The sequence below is a fragment of the Phragmites australis genome, chromosome 12, assembly GCF_958298935.1.
Source record: "Phragmites australis chromosome 12, lpPhrAust1.1, whole genome shotgun sequence".
NCBI lineage: Eukaryota > Viridiplantae > Streptophyta > Magnoliopsida > Poales > Poaceae > Phragmites > Phragmites australis.
In genome coordinates, this window is record NC_084932.1 from 20,221,830 (window position 1) to 20,244,581 (window position 22,752).

Genomic DNA, 22,752 nt, shown 5'->3' on the forward strand with positions numbered 1-22,752 from the left:
AAGCCACACGGGAAGAATCAGTTATTATAGCTTATGAACCAGCAGTGATAAGCACTACTACCGAACACCACATATGTAGCGTCTCATCAGTGCCGGTTTAACATTAATCGGCACTAAAGATGTATCAGTACCGGTTTTTAAACTCCCGTGCGCGAACAACAGCTGAGGAGATAAGAACTGGCACTGATAGTCACTATCAGTGTCGGCTCTTAGCTATGCTGGTTCCAGCCACAAACCGGCACTGATAGTGACTGTATCAGTGCTGGTTCTAGACAGGAACCAGCACTTATAACCAGTATTAGTGCCGTTTCTAGCTACAAATTGGCACTGATAATCTATATCAGGGCCGATTTTAGATACGAACCGCCACTGATGATTGCTACTATCACAGCTCATCTTAAAAAATTCAGAACTTTTTAATACAAAGTCGGATGGGGAAAAACGTTATATGAAAATTATAGCTCTCGATGAGATATACAACTTTGTAGTTGAAAACCTTTTAATTTGAGGTCATTTAAATGCTCAAATAATTATAATAAAGTTGTAGCAGTGGTCGATGATAGCTCACATTAAAAAATTCATAACTTTTTCACACGAAGTCGGATGAGAAAAAACTTTGTATGACAATTGTAGCTCTCGACGAGATCTACAACTTTTTAGTTGATCATTTTTTTATTTGAGATCATTTAGATATCCAAATAGCTATTTAAACGTTCGGTTGAAAGATGTCAAAAGGATTTATTTTGCTACGATACTCACGAACGGACGATAGTTGAGATGGTTAGAGGGGTCATGCGTGCGCACAAGCTGTGAGGTCTTAAGTTCGAGTCTTGGTTGCCGCATGCGAGCGAATATCACGTGACTTTACAAATATATTGGGCTCAATCGGGTGGCCAGCCTCTGGTCGAGTGCCTCTGGTCACGAAAAAAAATTTGAAACTTTTTTTGACCCGAAAAGCGTTGAATCGAGACCTACTATCAGTGCTATTTGGTAGCTCCAACCGACACTGATAGTACTTTTCAGTGTCGGTTCCATACCCTGCACTGATAGTCAGTGACTATCAGTGTCGAGTAATCAGTATCGGTTCAAAACCTGTCATTGATGGTGATTTTGAACCGGCACTGATGAGGTGTTTTGATGTACTGAAGTGTCATCAGTGCGAGTCGTTGGATTGAGCTAGTACTGATGACTTGCTTCCTAATCACTACCGGTTTAATCCACCAACTGGCAGTGATAGCATAACATCACTGCCTACTGGTTAAATGAGCTGGGAGTGATGCCTCCCTTCCCCACCTTCTCCAAGCTCGAGCTAGCAGACAGTTTGATCAGAACTTTCTCTTCCGCTCACAAACTCTTACATGGCAGCACCCACTTCATTTCTTCTCCCCTTTTGATTCCCCCACCACTCAAGCTCATTTTTGGTCAAGAAGAAGGTCTAGATGAGATCTCTTTAGCTATCCAAATAAAATCCCTTCTTTTATCTTCATTTTTTGGGCAAGTGAACCCTAGATTTTTCCCAAATAGTTTTGGAGCCAATAGTTTTAAGTGTCCTAATTCACCCCCTCCCTCTTAGGACGTCCTCGATTCCCTTCATTGGTTGAACTCGAGTAGATGGTTAAAGCAACTAGTTGTTTAACACGAGTTTATGGTCGACTCTACTAGAGACACAAACTCAGCTATTGCAGACAAGGGTAGGCTGAGATACACGACGGCTAAACAGCAAGACTTGACACTAGAAACTAGATCACGATGACTCGACTAGCAACAAAGGCACCAACGATGGACTCAAACTCAACAATATGAATACTAAAGATAAAATTGCAAAGGCACAAAGTGGTTTGGACAACAAAAAAAAACTAAGATCTAAATATTTTTGTGGAGTATTTTCTGGACTCTAGGTAATGGAATACAACAAAACAAAGAGGATAACTGAGTTTACCTAACAGGCAACTGAGGCTCTGATACCACTTGATGCGTATTTGTCCAATCTTTCGAAAGGTAATATGATAAGTTGATTGGTGGAGTTTCGGCGTTGATAATCCACAGGCTCCGAACAGAACAGATCGAGAACTCTTGCAACCACTACACCACTACTCCGTGGTTATCAAACGTGCTAAGATGTGTTTGACCACGCCAAGAAGGCTTTTTCCTACAAGAGAATCGTGAAAACAAGCAAAAACAGGTAGATGCAATCTGAATATTGCTAATTACCAATGAAGTGTAAGAGTTGGGGTTCAACAAACCAATAAATGGCGAAACTGTCTAAACAGAATAATCTAAACTAAACTGAAGCCTAAACTATGATAGCTACTGTTTAAATATAGGGGGACGTGCGGAGGGCAATCTAGGGTTGTGCAGCCACGGAAAGAGGCATACATAACCTGAACTCCGACTCCGACACGATTACAAGACCCAACTTGGTCAGAAACGGTGGCGGAACACATTATTTATTTGACTCTAACTAAACTAATATTTGGTCCATCGGAAAGGTCTCATTGTAAGCTTTCCAGAATATCCAAGATTGCCTAAAACGGACTTTGTATGAGAGAGTTATGCCCGTTTTACTGACATCGTATCCTGCGACTCGACCACGACCACAACTAGAGCTCAGACTCAAGTTCGAGTAGACTTGGCCTTCGAGGGGTGATGTCCAGGTAAGGTTGTTATGCTTATCTCATGTTCCTAAGCTATAAAACATCACAAGAATTTAGTAGGAATCCATCAAAGGAAGTATGAATAGCGAGAAAGGAGTTCACTTGGAGGTCTAATTGTTGTGCACATGCTCTATTAATTGTACCTTGTATGATTTGAGGGTTATTGACGGTATTGATCGTATCCGAAAGAGCCATGGGCTCATCAGCCTGCCCTAGCATCAAAGGTGAAACAAACCTTCAAAGATAAAAAAATCGAAGTGCTGCTTGACCTAACAGAAGACAGCACACCTCTCGGCTAAGTCAGGGGCCAAGAGTGCGTGCCCTCACGCCGAAGGCAAAAGAGACCTTCAGAAACAAAAATTGAAGTGCTACTGCACCATAAAATGAAGGCATAGACATTGTACGAAACAAAATAAAAAAATCAGCAAAATAATACTTGAAGCCTGGACAATGTTTGCCAGAAAATGTGCCAGCCCGCTTCCAATTAATAACAAATACAAAATGAAACCGAGGTAGGTACGTCGCCATTGATGAATGGGCTATAGATACTAGGCCTTCAAGCGTGAGTAAGTGATTAAGAAAAAGACAAATTTGTCGAGGCAATGCCAGAAGTAATCGTCAAAAAATGACACTTCACGCGCGGTACTACCGAAGGTCCCTACGGCTTCAAAGTCGGGGAGGGGCAGCGGGGGGGGGGGATGGCATTTTTGCAGCAACGCTTCGTGCGTGGTATTGCCGAAGGTCCCTACGGCTTCATAGTCAGGGTGACGGTGTTTTCGGAATGATGCTTCGCACGCGGTGCTGCTGAAGGTCCCTACGACTTCAAAGTCAAGGGGACGGTGTTTTTGGAAGGATGCTTTGCGCACGGTGCTGCTAAACATGTAATGCCCCGTTCACTGTAAAGTGATGACCAAATCAATACACTCAAACATGTAATGGCCAAAGATAATAATCATTTCAACGTCAACGACTTTATTCCACAAATTCATCAACGTCAGGATCTACAAAGTCTTTGTACCATCGGTTGAAGCCAAATCGAAAGGCAATGCCTTGACTCACATGAAAAGGCAATGTCAGATCCAGCGGGGATCCAATATAGCTAGATGAAGAGGTGGCAGACGAAGGTGTTGGTGAAGCGCTCCTGCCTTCGACATATCGCACTACTTGCGAAGAAGGCCCCTAGAAGTAGCAAAATTGAAACTGACAGGGAAGGAGGCTCGAAGTTTTCGCGTGCAATCCTGCGAGTCTCACGCTCAGCCCTACGGGTCTCTAAAACTGAAGGGATAAATGACTTCCAAAATGCTTTGGAGTTGGCATTCATTACAGCATAAGACCTACACTTCACTTTCCAGTATTTCCCAAAATCAATAGTTGGGTGGCAACGGTGGAAGGAGTCCCAGCAAGACCAAGACATGAAAAAATTATCACACATCATAGTGATGGGAACAACACCTTTGGCTACCTGCACAGTGTTTGAAGGGAGGACTTGCACAGGAAGTGAAGGAAGTCAAAACATTTGACAAGAAATAAAAGCATATATATTACATAATATTGCAGTTTGTAACCGAATGTTCAAAATCCCAAAAAGCACTTCAGACAACCCTCAGACCTGCTCCTTGTCTTCGGCCACCTTTTTCTTAGCTTGTGAGGCTGGTACAACTGAAGCTGTGGCAGAAGAGGGGTCCTTCTTCACCTTTGCATGTAGAACAAAAACTCCATGAATATGTAGGTGGCAAACATCTCGAAAGCATAGATAAAAAACGTACTCGTTGATGGTTGATTTCCGCCTCCTGGAGGGCAAGCTCGTGACCATGTTTACACCAGTAATTGGTGGTGAATGATCACGTGGTGATCTTGGTTGCCTTTGTCACAGCCGAAATCGACATATCCGAAGGGTAGCAGAAAGTTGATTTTTGAAGCGCAATGTGATGGTCATAGCCAGTCATCTCAATTGACTGAACTAAACTCCTGGCTGAGACCATGGCACAGAAGTCACCATACAACTGGGCCATAGGAAAAAGGCTACTGCTGGTATCGCAGACCCTTCCGAGAAGGCCACCCAGCCTGACATTGTTAAGTGGTGGAGGCGTGGCCGAAGCATCGATTCCCTCAAAAGTTTTGCTAATTGCTTCACAAGCTGTGACAACCTTTGACTTGAGTTCCTCTATCAAAATAAGGGTGTCGTTGGATGTCTCTGTTGCCTCCTCTAGTTCTTCACGCAGCCGTTGTGCTTTAGCTTTTTCAGCATCGTAGAGGGCATTAGATTCTTGCGAAGGGAAGTGACTTTTTCTTCTGCGCTTTGTTTGCATGAGAAAAGGGAGCTCAGTTCTTTTTCAAGCTATTGCGAGCGCAGATCAGCCTCCTTTGCTCGCTGCGCGAACTCCCTCTTTTGGCCTTCGACCTTCTCCGCTCGTGCTTCATAAAGGGCCCTTTGTGCCTCCGCATTTTTTGTGCAGGCCTCTAAAAGCTCTGCATGCTTGCGCTGGGCGAGCGAAATAAGCATAGCCTAAGATATCACGATAGTATGAGAACAAGTATGCAAAGAAAAACTGAATAACAATACAAAATACCTTTGCGATCACCACGTCGGAGGTGTCGATAAGCTCAACAGTGAGATCCGCACTAGCAAAATCTCAAGTTCGAGGAGAACGAAGCTGTTAAAAATCTTCTTTACATCATTCACCTCCCCCGAGCTTGGCTCAAATGAAGAAAGCTTTAAGGCTTCGGTGTAGATGGCCCTCGCATTGAGCAAGTCGTTGTGACTCATGAGCCCCTTACTGCCACAGTGGGGCAAGGGTGGCGAAGTGTTCTCTTCGATATATGTGGCTCTGTGGCCTTCAGACGAACTATCCTTAGAAGAAGAACTCGAAGATGAAGAGGTAGAGGGCAACTCAGCTCCGGCTTCTTCAACATTTTTTGCTCCTTTAAGCTCCTTGTCTTCCCTCTCTGCTAGTTTGGCAGTAACAAATGGATCTGAAGGCTCGTCCTCCTCATCGCTAAGTATTAGCGTGGCAAGGTCCACATGCGCAAAAAAAATAGGCTTTAGCGAGGAGGCGGCATGGTCCTATGTGCCCTTCGGAGGTGCCTGTCTAAGCGGCACAACACGAATGGCCGCTGAGCCTTCGGCAGTCTCTTCATTGCCGAAGCATTGAATGCCACTTCGTGAGATCGCTTCTTTAGAGCAGGAGCCTTCTTCTTTCTACCCCCTTGCGGCAAAGGGTTTTCCATTTTCCGCTTCTTTTGGCTTCCCCCAGTAGATGCTCTATCGGTCCCGGCGTTTGAGGAGCGGTCTCCTTCGCCCTGGTCCATTGAGAGCATGAAAACCTTTGGCCTGTCCTTATAGGTGAGACCATGTAGATCGAAAATCCGATTTAGTCGTCGACCAAGCCCCTTGTCGGCACAGAGCTGGGCTTCGGCTTGGGTAAATTTCCCAAGAAGAAGCATCGCTCTAGTCTCCACTTCGCTCACTGTCAAGTCTACACCAAAGAAAATAATGTAAGGAAACGAGAGAGCTAAAGTGAGGTTAAGAACACGATAAAAAATAGTACTTGTAAAACCTCGGAAGTTAGGCTGGGGATGGTAGAGTCCTTCAGGCCCATTATCACCAAAGGTCGGGATGGTCCAGCCCCGATTGGGAGGCCACACCTCGGATGCCATGAACTCTTCTACGAGATCCCGCATGCTCAAGTGCTTCGTGCACCTGGTGAAGGCCTCAAATGCCTCCCTCTGGGAGGCCTTCAGCCCTACACCTGGGGCATGGTACCCCTTCACCTGTTTGCACTTGGACACGAGATACTCCTCTCGGTCCACCTTGTGGTAGAACCACCATTGTGTCCAGTCCTTCGGCCATTTGTTTTGTATGCCACGATTGGCGTGGCCAGGCCAGCATGATAAGTGAAGTTCAAACAGCCATAATGCACTTCGCTTTGCATGCTCGACGAGAAGACTAGTTTCGATTGGTGACGGAGTTTGTGGGCTGTGGAGAAAGCCCTGACTAATGACTTCGCTCCTTCCGAATGCGTAGCCCAAGCGAAGAGGTTGAGCCAAAGAATGGCGTTCAGTGTTAGCTGGTGGAGGTAGATTTTGAATAGCTTCAGAACCTTCACCACAATCTCATCACAAGGGAAGCGAAGCTCCACTCGAAAGTAGTCCACGAAAACAATGGCTTCATCATCTTCGGGCTCCAGAGTCTCCTGGCCATTCGGGGGTCTAACCTTGGAAACATCACTAATGAAACCCTCTTTAATTAGTCCAACCAGGACTTCTTCATAAACATTAGATTTTCCAATCTAGTACGTCTTCGGGCGATTTGTTTTTCCTCTTGGAGCCATGGAGTCTCACTAGACTTCAGAAGGAGATGTGGGTGTGGGAGTCTTCGTACGAGAGCCAGAGCTTCGGCAAATTCATGTGGTAAAGATTGAGGTGCCGGGTAGAGCGTATTTATAGCGGTAAAAAGTAAGGCTAACGGCGGGATATAATGAGGCGCGTTGGAAATTGAATCGTTGCCATAACGTACGGTTGAGCATGTGGTGAAGGCATTTAGAGCTCTTGAACCCTAACCATTGTGTGGGGGCAGAACGGTCAAAAAAACCATTTGAACAACCAGGGGGGCTATCTGCTAAAAGGTGAAATGAGTCCCAGGGGTCTTCGATGGGCTGAAGGGGACGGCGTTCGGTCATACCATTTTATTCACAGGTTCAGCCCATCGAAGGTGAACCTTACCTTTAGGGGGCTACTGTTGGGGAATGGTCTCACGTGCCCCTTCGGATGGTGAGTCAAAGAAAAATGGTAGCCATTTAGTGACGAATAATGCAGTTGTATTTCAAGAAGCACTGGTGAAGCCTCCGGCAGGCCTTCGGACACAAACCGAAGGTCAAATCATGACACCGAGTATCATCACAGGTGAAGCCTTTGGCGGTCCTTCAGATGGAGACCGAAGGTCGACTCACGATGCAGCGTCAAAGCCAGTCGAAGGTGGATCAAAGGCCCCATCTGTGACTGACCTTCAGGGGGCTTAAGCGAAGGCGCGATGTCTGCTGAAGCCTGCGTAGTGGTGTAGGGTGTAGTTGTAAATGTACTAATGTGTTTGGGATTGTACCAAAATGGCCCCGAATATGCTGGAAATGTGGCAGTTAGGGGGGCAATGCTGTAAATTATAGAGTGGAGTGGTTGAGTACAGGCTATAAATAGGCTGGCACTATAACTGAAGGGACACATTAATAAAACTAGATAACTACCCATAAACATATGTCGCGTTACGAAGCCTTTGGCTCTCCCTCTTAGCCAAAGATCTCCTCTGTTGTTCGATAACTTAGTTGCCAACACTATGTAAGATGATTTGACTTGTAAGTTCAATGTGTCAACTATCAGTACCTTTATGCCCATTTTTCTATGTAAGATGTGACTTTTTTTTGTTAGATGTGGTCGTAACGTAGTCATTTAAAATATTATATGTGTATGCATTCTATCTATCGACTCCTTCATGGTTATCTCACTCTTTCGACAACCTCCCTCCCTCCCTCATCGGTTTTATCTCTATCTCCCTGCTTCCTCTACTCTTTATATGTAGAATACTCAACCGCTCGTCATCATCGTATGTAGAACTCCCAGGAAGGGATGGCATCACTAACCACCGATCCAGCCCAGGTGCTAGAAGGAGATGTAGTGCCACCGTCAGGAATTGAAGAAGGTAGTCCGAGCCACTACCTCAACCTGGACCAAACAGATGCCTGTGGAGTCGATGAGGTAATTCATAAGTAGATGAATGCATTTGTTCTACATATTATCGTATAGGTTCCCAATAGTTTTTTCACATATGCGCAGATGCTTGATGCTCCGGAGGGTCACAACAATGAGCAAACCCAGGAGTGGCATCATGTCTGAGGTCCCTCGAAGATGCCTATGGGATGATTTGTGATTACGGAGGTTTCACCAGCAGGGGTGCCAACTGCACCAGAAAGAGTTTTGGGGCCATACAAGCCAGTCTGTGGGATTGATGTTAAGGATCACATGCCCATCAGTTATAGATTGTGGACCGGTGAATGAGGTGATCCACACGTGATTCCTGATTCTATCAAGAATGACATCTTATGGCCGAAGATATTAGAGAAGTGTAGCGAAAATGGCCCTATTAGACCATGATTGTGATTTTAGTGATTAATGATAACATAGTTAATGGGACTAACATGTTTGTTAAGAATATATGTTAGTAGGTCTCATGGATGCAATACATGAAGAAGCCACCGAAGTTAGGAAAATATTTGGTTGAATTGGAGAAGTCCCAGACAAAATGACTTCACTGGCTACTCTGGTGTTCACATGGTTGAACACACTGGAGCATTGTGCCCAGAGGAATTTGACCTCACCAGATGGCCCGGTGCTCAGAGGAGGATACACACCGGATCATTTCCACTAGAGAAGGTTGCAGTTGTTGAAGATCGAAGGTCAACATGCCAGAAGGTCCGCTGATGAAGAGAAGTGCACCGCACAATACACCGGACAATGAACAGTGCAAAGACGAAGAAGAAGCAGAAGACCCCGTCGTATAGTCTGGTGATTGATTTGAACAAATTGGAGGAAAGCACCAGAACAATGTTGACAAAGGGGAGAATGAAGTGACCTCACCCAAAGGTCCGGTACTCTGAAGATGTGTACACCGGAGCAATTTACATAGAGAAGATGTTGGCTCGGATGGCTAAGATATACTCACTGGAAATTCCTGTGATGAAGATGGAGTATACACTAGAGTGTCTGATGTTCACAGAAGCTTGAGTGGGGTTCCAACGACTAGATTGTGAGAGTGTACTCATCGGATGATCCGGTGTTAGTACTATTGTTCTTACTGTATCATCCGGTGTTAACAACTTTTCAGAGCCATTCGGTTAATGGATAGGGTGCGAGTTTGAGGCTATAAATACCCCTCCACTCAGTCACTTGTGGGGGCAGGAGTCCAGAGAAGTTCATATACACCTAAGAACATATCCAAGCCACCAAAGTGCTTAAAGTGATCATCCAAGGCAATGAAGCACAAGATTAAAGAGTGATTAGTTCTTATAGGCCTAGAGAGTGTGAGGATAGGTGATTGCTACCTAGAGAGTGGATCAAAGTATGATCCAACAGTGTACCTCTTAGTACGCCGGCACCTTGGAGTCTTGGAGACTCACTGGCAAGCTTGTTGATGCTTCGACTTGGTGTGGAGTGGTGGCAAGGCGATTGTGCGGGGGCGCGGAGACCCTTGCCTTAGTGGCTCAACCTCCAAAATGATCATGGTGGTAAGGAACTGGAAGAGAGGCCAGTGGTGAGACCTTGCCTTGGTGGCTCATATAGGTGGAGGCCCTGTCTTTGTGACTCAGTGGGTCAAGAGCCATGACCGGATGCCGACTGGGAGCATATCCTTTGTAGAGCTCCAACGTGGACTAGGGGTGGCATTCATGCCATCGATACCACGGGAAAAATTTCTTGTGTCGAGTTTCCTCTCTCAACCTTATGTATGTTTCTGCATTTACTTAATTGCAAATTTACCTTCTTAGATAGGTTGCAAGTACTTTAATTAGTAGAGTAGACACACTAGATAAACCTAGAGCATATTTAGATAGAAATGGATATAGGTTTATCTTGTGTCATTTTTTGAGCCAAAATAGCTCTAAGTGTCATAATTCACCCCCCTTCTTAGGATGTCACTGATCCCTACAATTGGTATCAGAGCTAGGGTTCACATCTAGCTCTTCAATTTGTGTTAGAGCTTCACAGCTTTCACAAGGTTTCGCCAATTCAAGTGGCATTTGAGCCTTAGTCTCATTGTGATCGGTTAAGATTCACCACCTAGTGAGTTGTGACGTCCGAGTTGCGATGGATTTCCATAGTGTTCCACTTTTTGATGGCACAAATTTCTCGCGTTGGAAAATTCTAATGTCTTGCTATTTGCAAGCTAGAGGCTTAGATGTTTGGAGAGTCACCGAGGAAGGGATGAGGCAACGCATCACCAACAAGGAGAGGCAATTAGATGCATTGGCAAAGAGTATTGTTTTGTCATCTATATGTGTTGATGCATTTAATCGTGTTTATTCTCTTACCAATGCACGTGATATTTGGAATAATCTCATTGAAATACATGAAGGCACATAGGATGTATGCAATGAGAAATATCATGTGCTTGTTACTAAGCTTAATGACATCAAGTAACTACTCCATGAAAGTGCTAATGACATGTACTCACGTTTGAATATTCTTGTCAATGAGATCAATGGATTATGTTTGACGCCAACTGAAGATGATCAAGTGGTGAGAAGAATACTTAAAGCTCTTCTTCCAAAGTACAAGTTGATCATCTCCATCATCTACGACAACAATGACATTAAGAAGGTGACTCTAAGTCAACTGCTCGGTAAGATCACCGCCCATGAGATGACAATGAATATGGGGGTGGAAGCTTCTTCCTCATCCAACACCAAGAACCTTTCTATCACAAGGAACCAAGCTCAATGTCAACACATGAAGGCAAGGATGTGGAAACAAGAGCAAAAGTCAAGCTCAAGTTAAGATGATGAAGAGAGCTATGAAGAAGACGAGCAAAGCACCTCAAGCGATGAAGAGATGGATCCCAAAGTCGCCAAGCTCATCTCACAAGTGGAGAAGAACATCAAGAAGATCAATGCCAAGATTAATCACCCAATCTCCATGAAGGACTTGGTCAAAACAATTGATCATATCAAGAAGGAGAAGAAAAAGACCAAGAACAAGAGGGAGACAAGGGGAAGAGCCAAGGCATTTGCAAGCATAGGAAGATGGGTGAGTGGCGATGAAGAATCAAGCTCAAGTGATGAAAGATTCACCATCCTCCCATCCAAGAAAAGCTCTTCCTCAAGGTCATCATCACACATGTCATCTCGCAAGCCATCTCACAAGTGCCTTATGGCCAAAGGTATGGATAGCGATGTAAGTGATAATAAATCTGATGAGGATTCTCCTCCCTATGATGAACTCCTTCATTTAATCAATGAGCAACAAAGGACCCTTAAAAAACAATCTAAAGAGCTTATGAAATTCAATGCACTTAATGACATTTATGCTAACTTTATTTCTAATTATGAACAATTATTCTGCAAATTCAATTCGATAAACAAGGAGCATGAGGAGCTTAAGGCTAAATTTGAGTGCATTAATCTCAAACTAAGGTCCCTTTGAAGTAATCTACCTCTCTTTTTAATTATAATCCTAAGGTAGATGCAGATGACACCCCTAACACCGCCCACATCTCGTCTCATACTCACCACTCACCAACCATCTCACCATCAGCATGTATTTGTAATCAATAGTAATCCCTATACTCGCGAACAATGGAAAACACCGTCGTTCGACATCTACCGAAAGACCAAAGCATTGCTAGGCAAGTATATCGTACTCGTACCTAGACATAACACCATCTCTAGCTACAAGGAAATTACTTGAACAATTGACCAAGGTAGAAAGATGCAATCGGCATAGGTTCTACCCAAGGGTACCCGACACATGCATACATACATAAGAATATTCATCAATTGAGACTTCCAAATTTGACATGGGTGAAATACGTTAGTTGCTTGCATTGCTGCCCTAGATCAGAAAGGTGGGGCGCATCGGGATCGAACTCAGCCTTCGGGATCGTCGAATCAGCGTTCTCTAAAAAAATTAATACACGCAATGCCATGAGTATGGATGAAATGCAACAATACATGCCATAAGATGTGCAAAACATGAATTGTCCAAGTGGTTTCATAATTTTCAGAGATGGTATTGATTATCGGTGATTTAAACAAGCGGAAACACATTAAATTAACTCATCAATTATCAAAAGTATTTTAAGGAGTTCCAACACTTTTAACCCGTATTTCACATTTATACGAAGCTAGTGCAACTAGTCTCACATCGTTTGGAGTTCAGCTGAATTAATTATGAATTTTACAAGGCTCAGCTCGCTTGATGAATAGTAACTACGGAACCTCCGCAAAATTCTGCGGAACCTGCGCATTTTTCTGTACTATCCGCACATTTTCGCGGATACTCCGCACTACGGAACCTCAAAAAAATTGTCCGGAGGTTCCGGACTTTCCAGAACTTCCCCTATTGGGGCAAAACTTTGCCAAGCGATCTTCTCCAACCCAAAGGGGCATACGTTTGGTAGAGTTTAGAGAGTCTAGAACTCACTTAACCACCTAGCAACTCAATTCCGAAATCAAATCTCATCTAAAATCCTCTCTTTTCTGCTAAACCTCAAGAACGCTCCAACTTCGCCAAAAATCGCTCCAACTCGAAAACAATCCAACCAAAATGCGAACACACGCCATGGATGACTAGTAAACTCTCCCAAGGTGCTTTTGCCCCACTTGGTGACCTTCCGAAAGAATCAGAAAGCTTGGGATGAAGAAGAATAGCTGGAGCTCCAAAGTTTCAACCTAAAATCGAAAAGAGGTCAAAACAGCCTTGAATCTTTCGGGGAATCGAAAAAAAATTGGATGGATGAGTAACCCTATAGCGTGTGGTCACGTGGGTACCACACACGTACCTTGGCTTCACTTCTTTAGGCGGGAAACCAAAGGGAAAGGGGGAGAACTTGAGAGAGAGTGAGAGAGAGAGGGGGGACAACTTCACTATTGCCTCTCACTTGTGTTGGCCGGTTGGATGAGGCAGTGGAGCACGTGTGGGAGGGAAAGAGAGAGAGGGGCTGCTGCCCTTAGAGAAAGAGAGGGAGATCTTTTCCACTCTAAAGGGCCCACATGTAAGTGATCAATTCCAGTTTTGCTTCTAATTCTTTTATCTCTCTCAAATTCCCTTCTCCCACCTCATTAATCCAAAGTGAGGTGTGCTAGTGTGCTAAAAACTCGAGAAATTTTGTTATGTTGTGATTACAATCCCCAGGAGCATCTGATCCTATATTCACAATTCATATTTCAATCTGGTGATCGGAAGCGATCCAAATTCAAATATGAAGCTATTGATGCATGTTTAATATTAAACACGCAATTACAGATTTTGGGACGTGACAAACCTTCCCCCTTAAGAGAATCTCGCCCCACGATTGGTACGAGTCGGGGAGAGAGCAATGAGCATGCTGTGAGTAGACAACATGCTAAGAGAGACGGAATCCAAAGCACACTTTCATTCACATGGCGATAACTTAGACACGTCAGTGATTCCAAATATACTATATTACATTAACATTTACATGTTCTCAAAGAACTCCGGATACTTGGAGCGGAGCTTATCCTCTCGCTCCCACGTAGCTTCAACTTCCGTATGGTTGCTCCATTGGACCTTAAGGAATTTGATGGAACTTCTCCATGTCCTGCGCTTGGCTTCATCCAAGATTCGGATTGGCCGTTCACAGTATGACAAGTCCGGTTGCAACTCTTGGGCTGCAACATCAACGACTTTGGTCAGGACTCGGAGGCACTTCTTCAATTGTGATACGTGGAACACATTGTGCACGACGGAGAGAGACGGAGGCAAGTCCAACTGATATGCCACCTCTCCACGCCGAGCACCAATCTGGAAAGGCCCCACATAACGAGGCGCTAGCTTGCCTCGGACTTGAAACCTTCACACACCTTTGAGAGGTGATACTTTAAGGTACACATGATCTCCAACCTCAAATGTGAGCTCTTGGCGGTGGCGATCCGCATAGCTCTTCTTGAAAGCTTTTCCAGAAATGAGAAGTGAACTGTGTGCCTCGATCAGAAATGATCTTCTTCGAAACCCCATGGAGGCACACAATTCTGGTGAGATACAACTCTGCGAAGTCCTTAGCACTATACCGAGTCTTCACCGGAAGGAAGTTTGCTGACTTCGTGAGCCGATCGACAATGACCCAGATCGAGTCATACCCTTGAGAAGTCTTTGGCAAACCAGTAACGAAATTCATTCCAACCTCTTCCCACTTCCAGGATGAAATAGGCAAAGGCTGAAGCGTACCGGTTGACTTGAGATGCTCGGCCTTGACTCTTCAGCAGACATCACACTTGGAGACATACCGAGCGATCTCTCGCTTCATGCGAGTCCACCAGAATCAGGGCTTTAGATCTTGATACATCTTTGTGCTGCTCGAATGAACAGACAACAACGAGTCATAAGCCTCATCTAGAATTTTCTTCCTCAACGACTCAACCTTCGGAACCACTAGATGGTTCCCAAACCAAAGAACTCCCTGCTCATCCTCAGAAAAGCATAAAGCCTGGCCAATCTTCATCTCCTCTCGGATTTGCGCCATGCCCTTATCATTCTTCTGAGCGGCTTTTATTTCATCCAGAAGAGTGGATTTGATCTCCAGATTTGCAATAAACCCATCCGAAACCATTTCGAGTCTGAGCCGCCAGAAATTATTACAAAGTGTAGAGTCCATAGGCGAGACTATAAGACAATGACAGTGAGCTCTCCGACTCAAGGCATCAGCGACCACATTCGCCTTACCGGGGTGATAATGCACTTCGAGCTCATAGTCTTTGATCAACTCTAGCCACCTTCGCTGCCTCATATTGAGATATGCCTGTGTGAAGATGTACTTGAGGCTTTTGTGATCCGTGTAGCTACGACACAAATTACCCATCAGATAGTGACGCCAGATCTTCAGGGCATGCACGACTGCCGCAAGCTCTAAGTCATGTGTTGGATAGTTCTCCTCGTGGCATTTCAACTGACGTGAGGCAAATGTGACAACCCTGCCCTCTTGCATAAGGACACATCTGAGGCCCATACAAGAAGCGTCACAATAGACGTCGAAACCCTTGTTCACATCTGGCTGGGCAAGAACTGGAGCAGTCGTGAGTAACTTCTTCAAAGTCTGGAAAGCTGTCTCACAGTCACTTGACCACTCAAATGCACTGCCTTGCTTCAACAATTCTGTCATCGGCTTGGCTATTTTGGAGAAATTCTCTATGAATCGGCGGTAATAGCTCACGAGTCCGAGAAAACTCCAGATGTCAGTGACATTCTTGGGCTAAACCCAATCGAGCACATCCTGCACCTTGCTCGGTTCAATTGCAACATCATTCCCTGACAGAACATGACCTAGAAAAGCTACCTCCCTGAGCCAGAACTCACACTTGCTGAACTTGGCATAGAGTTGATGATCTCTGAGCTGGCCAAGAACAATACGGAGGTGCTCAACATGCTCTTCGTCAGTCTTGGAATATATAAGGATGTCATCGATGAAAACTATGACAAACTTATCCAATTACTCCATGAATACCGTGTTCATCAAATACATGAAGAATGCCGGTGCATTCATTAATCCAAATAACATGAAGGTGAACTCATAAAGACCGTATCGAGTCGAGAAAGCCGTCTTTGGGATAACCTCTGGTCGAACCTTGATATGATGATAGCCCAGTCTCAAGTCAATCTTCGAGAAGACTTGGGCTCCAGTCAGTTGGTCAAATAGAATGTCGATCCTAGGGAGCGGATACCTGCTCATGACCATGACCTCATTCAATGGACGGTAATCAACACACATCTGCAGAGTGTCATCCTTCTTCTTCACAAAGAGTGCCGAGCATCCCCAAGGTGAGGAACTCGAATGTATAAAACCCTTCGCAAGCAGCTCTTGAAACTGCTTCTTCAGCTCAACTAGCTCAACTAGCGACATCTTATACGCCTTCTTCAAAATTGGGGCCGCACCGGGCACGAGATCAATTGAGAACTCCACTGCTCTGTCAGGTGGCATTCCGGGCAACTCATCCAGATAGACATCCAGGAATTCCCACACCACAGGAATACTCATCATGTGTACGGTGGGGACAACCTTCAAGGTGAAGAGACAAGATTTGACACCCTCTAGCTTCAATTGAATTCGGATGCCGGACAGACCATTTAGAGTAACTGTCCGCTGGGCACAATTTAACACGGTCTTGTTCTTGGACAGCCAGTTCATCCCCAATATAATATCTATTCCCTTCGAGTTCATCACTAGCAAATTTGCCCTGAAAGATATGTCGTTGATGATCACTGAGGCGTTGGACATGCATTGCTTAACAAGGACCTTGGCTCTAGGTGCATCTATGGGGTAAGGCGTGGGGATGGTGCTAACTGTCAACCCATGACGCCAAACATAACTTACCGCTATGAAGCATTGAGAAGCTCCAGAATTGAAAAGAAAAACTGCAGGTGCAACATACTCATCAAGATGGTGTCACCATCCTGAACGTCCTTGGCAATGGTGTGGCGTGCTTGACCACGCTTGGGAACGTGGGTTGCCTGGGAGGACTAAAGTGCCGACTGAGCTGGTGGTGGCCTGGAAGCGGCCACCGTGGCTCCCGACCTCGGATATGGGCAATCTCGCACGTAGTGGCCGACATGGCCGCAGTTGTAACAAGGGCCGCTGGGGCCACCGGTCACACTACTCTGCAAACCAGCCGGTTGTGGAGGCTGTCCCTATGGAGCGAAAAAAGCTGACCGCTACACGAGCCACATTAGATGCGGAGCACCCGATGCCGGCATGCGAGATGGTGGAGGTAGACTCTCCGTGCGGGTGCTCTACGACCTCCCACCCATAGAAGGCGAGGAACCCCTTTTGCGCTTCTTCTCCTCCTGGTGGTTCTTAAGCTTGAACTCCACCGTGAGGGACGTGCTCCAACTTGTTGAAGTGGGTGAACTCGTGTGCGGACAGCCGGTCCTGCATCTTTGAGTTGAGGCCATTAACGAAGTGGCATTGCTTCCGCTTATCAGTGCTGACCTCCTCAGGAGCGTACTGCGCAAGGTGATTGAACACCTGCATGTACTCCATCACGGTTCGGCCTCCTTGCTTGAGGTCCTTGAACTCCCGCCTCTTGATGTCCATAAATCCACTTGGGATATGAAACTCATGGAATGCCTGGCGGAACTCCACCCAAGACCCTCGATGAGTGGTAGGATGCATGGCCAAAAAGTTCAACCACCACGCGCCCGCCGGGCCCTGAAGCTGATGCGTGGCATAAAGTGCCTTCTTGTGGTCCTCACATATAAGGAGAGCAAGCTTCTGCTCGATCGTCTGGAGCCAGTGATCGGCATCCAGAGGATCCTCAGCCCCCGTGAAGGTTGGCAGCTGAGTTCGTAGGAAATCTGAGAAGTCATCTCGGCACCCGGCTCCACCCCTCCATGAGGTGTCGTGTTGTGCACGAGAGCCTCAAGAAGCGCCTGGTTTGTCTGGTGGTTCTACTCAATTCTCATGAGCACTTCCGCCATTGTTGGCAGCGGGGGAGGATTATTCTCATTTGAGCCTTCGGGCTCATCCATATCTCAACGAGTTCTAACCGTTCTGTAACAATAAAACAAAAAGGGAAACGTCAAAACTCCGACCTATAGGCAACAGCACTAGTCAGTTACTAATCACAAGTGATGCACCTTAAGGCATCACACATTCAGAAAAACACAAGTTCAAAAAGTGTGGAGGTTCCGCAAAAATGTCCAGAGTATCCGCACTTATGCGAAACATCCACAAAAATCTCCGGAACATCCGCAAAAATGTGCAGAAGGTCCGCAATTTTGATAGAAACTCTGACTAGTCACTAACAAGGAAAAAATTGCATGCATGCAAACTGCTACAAATGATGATATGCTCAAATCCTATCTACCGTTTTTTTCTCGTGCACTTCTCTCCGCAACAAACATCGAAACTCGCAAGCAGTTATACTTAGGGGCATAATATTGCATTTTCATATATATTGATGATGAAGAGGAACAAACAAAACTTAGTGAATTGTTTAGGTGAAGTTGACCACTTACTAAACAACGTTCTAAATTATGTTTAGGCTACTTAAGTAAACCAAGCTCTGATACCACACTGTGAGAAACCATCCAAACAGTATTCTAATTAATCATTAAGTCAATCATTTACTTAATCACGACTTCAACAATTAATCAGAATACCGCTCCGGTAGTCCCGGTACGTGTTTGGTGCCCAGAATCAGAACACATGCCTTACCAACATATAGCATCACAACAAAGCTTAAGAAAGAGCGAGTAATTGAATATTATATTACAAGTCTTTAAACACGCAGTTGTTTTCACAATTTACATCAAAAGGAAACAACCACTATGCAGCGGAAGAAAACTATACCACAAAAGGATATGGAGCCACATGCCCTTAGGCTCCATACCAAAACACTGAGTTCAGAGTAGAGTGTGCTGCTCCTGCCCGCCACCCCGATCGGCAGGCACAAAGTAGCCGAACATTGCCTCTTCCTCGCCGACCTGTGAAGCTGCATCAACTTAAGGGCAGCACCCTGAGTACGAAGGTACTCGCAAGTTTTACACAATATAGAGCACATATACATAGCTCGACTCCAAGGATCATGCATTAGCTAGTAGCAAGGATTGAACATGCGGTTAAGTGAATTAAAGCGGTAAGCAACCTAGACATATGTGTGCAACTAACTTAACCAACATATATGAAACTACCCTGCACCACCAACAGAACATAAGTAATTGTAATTGACATGTGTATCAAAAGTATAACAAGTAACAACTCTGACCACTCCCACATAGCCACCATGTCCATACCACCACCACAAACCCGAACCACAAATCCACAACGAACCTCTACGACCGATACAGATGAAACAATAGCATGCTCATGACCGAGAGCGTAGCAGTTCGAACTGTTTATACACCCTGCAGGGGGATACTTCTGGACCCACACGACACGAGGACCATACGGCTTGTGCCACCCGCTAGAGTGCACACAAGGGGGTACCCGTGACAACCTTTCTCAACCAGCCCAAACCGTGTGGGGCATACATTGCTCGGCGCGGCGGTACTAGAACTACTCCCAGAGCAAACTAGTACCACTTACAAGCCCGCCCGCTCACACCATCAATGTTCACGTCCACAAAGCCACAGTTGCGGAGGTATTCAGCTCACCTTACCATTAGATCTGCATGTGGTGAGTAAGGTAAGTGCTAAAGCCAATGGTACCGACGGACGGCCTTAAACGATGCAAGCGGTCTATGGTGCTTGGGTTTCCTCTCCTGACCTACCCCCAGAACTTTTCTCTGAGGAAGACGACAACCCTAACACCGCCCACGTCTCGTCTCATACTCACCACTCACCAACCATCTCACCATCAGCATGTATTTGTAATTAATAGTAATCCCTATACTCGCGAACAACGAAAAACACCATCGTTCGACTTCTACCGAAAGACCTAAGCACTGCTAGCCATGTGTATCGTACTCGTACCTAGACATAACAGAAACTCTAGGCTATAAGGAAATTACTTGAACAATTGACCAATGTAGAAAGATGCAATCAGCATAGGTTCTACCCAAGGGTACCCGACACATGCATACATACATAAGCATATTCATCAATTGAGACTTCCAAATTTCACATAGGTGAAATATGTTAGTTGCTTGCATTGCTGCCCTGGATCAAAAAGGTGGGGCGCATCGGGATCGAACTCAGCCTCCGGGATCGTCAGATCGCGTTCTCTAAAAAAAATAACACATGCAATGCCATGAGTATGGATGAAGTGCAACAATTCATGCCATAAGATGTGCAAAACATGAATTGTCCAAGTGGTGCCATAATTTTCGGAGATGGTATTGACTATCGGTGATTTAAACAAGCGGAAACATATTTAATTAACTCATCAATTATCAAAAGTATTTTATGGAGTTCCAACACTTTTAACACGTAGTTCACACTCATACAAAGCCAACGCAACTGGTCTCACGTCGTTTGGAGTTTAGATGAATTAATTATGAATTTTACAAGCCTCAACTCGCCCGATGAATAGTAACTACGGAACCTCCGTATTTTTCCGGACTATCCGCACATTTTCGCAGATACTCTGCACTGTGGAACCTCCGAAAAATTGTTCAGAGATTCCGGACTTTCCAGAACTTCCCCTATTTGGGGCAAAACTTCGCCAATCGATTTGCGATCTTCTCCAACCCAAAGAGGGATACGTTTGGGAGAATTTAGAGAATCTAGAACTCACTTAACCACCTAGCAACTCAATTCCTAAATCAAATCTCATCTAAAATTCTCTCTTTTCTTCTAAACCTCAAGAACGCTCCAACTTCGGCAAAAATCGCTCCAACTCGAAAACGATCCAACCAAAATGCGAACACACGCCATGGATGCCTAGTAGACTCACCCAAGGTGCTTTTGCCCCGCTTGGTGACCTTCGGAAAGAAGCGGAAAGCTCGGGACGGAGAAGAATAGCCGGAGCTCCAATGTTTCAACCTAAAAACCAAAAGAGGTCAAAACTGCCTCGAATCTTTTGGGGAGGCGAAAACAAATTGGATGGATGAGTAACCCTCGAGCGTGTGGTCGCAACACACGTACCTCGTCTTCGCTTCTTTAGGCGGAAAACCAAAGGGAAAGGGGGAGAACTTGAGAGAGAGTGAGAGAGAGAGAGAACAACTTCACTTTTGCCTCTCACTTGTGTTGGCCGGTTGGATGAGGGAGTGGAGCACGTGTGGAAGGGAAAGTGAGAGAGAGAGGGGCTGCTGCTCTTAGAGAAAGAGAGGGAGATCTTTTCCACTCTAAAGGGCCCACATGTAAGTGATCAATTCCAATTTTACTTCTAATTCTTTTATCTCTCTCAAATTCCCTTCTCCCACCTCATTAATCCAAAGTGAGGTGCGCTAGTGTGCTAAAAACTCGAGAAATTTTTTTATGTCGTGATTACAATCCCCAGGAGCATCTGATCCTGTATTCGCAATTCATATTTCAATCTGGCGATCGGAAGCGATCCAAATTCAAATATGAAGCTATTGATGCATGTTTAATATTAAACACGCAATTACGGATTTCGGGACGTGACAAGAAGCTTGCGGAGGGGTTAACCGTGACATGCTTCAAATGCCATCAAGGAGGCCACAAGTCCTTCCAATGCAAGCAAGTGAAGAAGGAGACAAAGGAAAATTGAAGAAGATGGCGAACCTCTCCAACAAGACCTCCAACCTCTACACCAAGCCCAACTACAAGAACACGAGAAAGAGCAACCAATACAAGCTCAAGAAGTAGGAAAATTGTAAAGTGGTTGCACGCATGGTTGGGAAGAAGGATCGGAGGTGGAACCAACCCATTTGGGTGCCCGAGAAAGTCATCACCCACATGAAGGGACCCCAATCAGTTTAGGTTCCAAAGAAGAGTTGAAGCCCAAGGAGGCTATGGAGATTTGGAGGCTTGGCTTACTAGATGAAGTGAAGATTCAAGCAAAGAAGCCAAGTGTACAAGATGGGTGCATTGATGAAGATCATAATCATCACATACCCAAATCACCATCCAAAGGTATTTAAGATAAATGAGCTACATGCTAAAACCTCTAAATTATTCTCGTTTACCTTATCTAGGATTGCATGTGCTTATTTCAATTTATTGCAATGCCTAATGTAGGTTTTCTTATGGTAGATTTCTTGTGTTTATCTCTAACCTATGAGCAACCAACATTGTTTATTAGTTGTAGGTCCCTTACATGGCAGTAGTTTTTCATTCGGTATCTTTTATGTGCCATGGTCAAATGTATAGGATAAATCCCCATTGTTATCAATAACAAGTGCATATATCACAAGTATTCAACACTTGTATGCACACATTTAGGGGAAGTATATCCTATAGGTTGTGATTTTGAGACTAACATGTGTTGCTAGTGACATGTTTTGTAGTCTCATGGAGCAATCAACATGTCCCCGGAGGTATGCAATGCTTAAACTCTTCAATTGTATCATTGTCAAATCTTTTGTTCATTTAAGCAACCTTCATGCATAATATAGCTTAAACTTCCTATGTTCACATATTCTTTAGTTGTGCGTATGTTTTATTCTCATCATATGTATGCACATATTTAGGGGGAGTTTAGACCATATTATGTGAGTTTCTTAAATTGTGATCCATGTGCTTTCATAGCTTACAATTGGTATCATACCGTACAATTGATATCATTCATTTCTAGTGATATCCATTCAATTGGTATACCTTCAATTGGATCATGATTTGTAAAGCTCTCTCCTATATGCTCTAATGTTTTTCTCTTTGAGTTCAACATGTGCATATAGTCATTTTTGGGGATTGTTGACAAAGGAGGAGAATTTGGATGACCAAAGCAAGAAGCAAGTAACAAGGTAAGGGAGATGTATCAACA